Source organism: Haliotis rubra, unplaced genomic scaffold, assembly GCF_003918875.1.
Source record: "Haliotis rubra isolate DU_JTF1 unplaced genomic scaffold, ASM391887v1 Scf2, whole genome shotgun sequence".
Lineage (NCBI taxonomy): Eukaryota > Metazoa > Mollusca > Gastropoda > Lepetellida > Haliotidae > Haliotis > Haliotis rubra.
Genome location: NW_025766002.1, coordinates 1,310,680 through 1,312,944, shown reverse-complemented (window position 1 = coordinate 1,312,944; position 2,265 = coordinate 1,310,680). Strand labels below are relative to the sequence as shown.

Below are 2,265 nucleotides of genomic sequence, written 5' to 3'. Positions count from 1 at the left end.
TGTGCTGGCGATTGGGTGCCTGACCAGAGTGAGGGTTCGAATCCCGGATGGCACTCAAGCAAACAAAAGTACTAGAATCTGTACTTTACTGAGAAAGTGTAATCCCAAATACAACATGTGTTATACCTGAATACTGTCAAAACAATGTTGATGATAAGTGTATTTCATTCTGGCGTAATTAATTTGAATATATTCTAATTTGGATTTAGTTTGTTACATGAAACACAGGATAACGAATCTTCACTTGATGTCCTGTCAAGATGAACTGTATCTGTGGTCACGCCTGTCTGTTCCCGAGACCCTCTATAATAGAATAACCCAACTTGAGACAACAATGATTTGACAAGCCAATCATTTTTCTGTTATCCTATTTTATCCGGTTTATACATATTTCAAGTAAGGCAACATTAACAGTATAATTTGCTTTCTCTTTTTGAATACAAATGAAGCCCCATTTCCGTCCGTGAGACAGTTTGTATTTTGAATATCAGCACCAGCCTGGACTCCAAATACCACCGAAGTATTTGGGGTTAGCTGCAGGATCAGGAGAATTGTCTTGTGCCGGAACTCGTGATTTCTTCCAGTTCTCTAGCCTCTTCTTCATCATGTCTAGTAGATCAGGATACTTAGTTGAGAGGTCGAAGTGTTCGGTTGGATCTGCAGTAATGTTGTAGAGCATGAATGGAGGGAATGTTTGCTTATCAGCTTCATAGAAACCTTCATCTATTCCTAGATGTGGCAAAGGTGCCCAACCGTTGTGATCTCCTGGACTCCCTTGCATGAGCTTGAGATCTCCGTATCTTATGGCAGCTGCATCCTTTATGTCATAGATGTTGTAGACGAACTCATTTCCGCTTGCTGGGTCCACCATTGATGAGCATGTCGAACTGACTGATGCCGTCCATGTTGGGATCTGTGTTCTCTCCACCAGCCAGCTCCACCAATGTCGGGTACCAGTCCACTGCATGCATCATTCCAGTGTTGAGGTAGCCCGTCTTCTTGAGAAGGGATTTACTGTAGATGAATCCAGTCCCTTTCGTTCCCCCTTCCCAGAGAGTATTTTTGGCTCCTCGTAAGGGCAGGTTATTGGCAGCAACAAAAGTAGGGCCACCATTATCAGTTGTAAAGACCAACAATAGATTGTCCATGAGACCTTTTTCTTCTAATGCCTTCGTGATATTTCCTACAGCTTCGTCTAACGCAGTTACCATTCCACAATAGATCCTTCTATTTATGGTTTCTATGTTCTTGTACATGTTTTCATATTTTGGTGGAACTTCAAGAGGTAAATGTACAGCCTGGAACGGAAGGTATAGATAAAGTGGCTTACTATTGTCGTGGTTTTCAATGATTTCAACAGCCTTGTTGGCAAACACATGTGCAGAGAATAGGTTCCATTGTCATCTCTATAGGCAGTTTTGTTGAAGTGAAAATCAAATCCCTCTGTACCATTCTTATTGTGTGCCATGCGAGTAAAATAGTCCTCATCACCAGTGTAATATCCAAGGTAGGAGTCAAAGCCTCTCTCTGTAGGTGTATACCGCCAGTTACAGAAGCCAATATGCCACTTCCCAACCATGTGAGCATCATAGCCAAGTTGTTTCAGTTTCTGTGGCATTGTTGTTAAGTTAGCCGGAAGGAATTTTGCTGCGTTTATCTTAACAACGCTATCTTGTAGACCAGTGTGATAAGGGAAATATCCCGACATGAAACAACTTCTGGAAGGCGAGCATAGAGGCTGGACGTAAGATGAGTTGAGGATGACACCAGCTTTGGCCAGTCTGTCCAGGTTAGGGGTGATCATTTGAGGGTTCCGGAATCCGACATCGTTCCATCCGAGGTCATCAGCTACGATAAACACAATATGGGGTTTCTCTGCACACTCGCAGATAACAAAAGTCCCAACAATCCAGAACAAAACAGCTCTTTGGACACTCATTTTGCTTCTGCTCAGTATCATACATTGTGCTTCTATTTAAATGTTTTCAATAGATAATGCATGCCACGGCAATCCTAGAGGACGCATTCTTTTAGATTACCAGCTGGATGTTTCACTTGTCAAGGTATACAACACAAACTCTATACAGATGTTGAAAGCATAATTGTTATAGCAATGCCTGTAACTTACATCACATGTATTACATTTCCATATTTTTGGTGACATGGTTTGATAAAATCGGGGGAAACAAAGATTGCAAATATCGTTGACTTCCAATGCAGACTTACCTCTACAGAACTATGTCAAATATGTGTGTACATTTAGAA

The 2,265-nt window shown here is 41.6% G+C and overlaps 1 pseudogene; it reads right to left on the bottom strand.

Moving 5' to 3' along the window:
- Positions 1–354: 354 nt before the first annotated feature.
- On the bottom strand, positions 355–1,963 carry LOC124275322 (annotated as a pseudogene).
- Between the last annotated feature and the right edge of the window lie 302 nt (positions 1,964–2,265).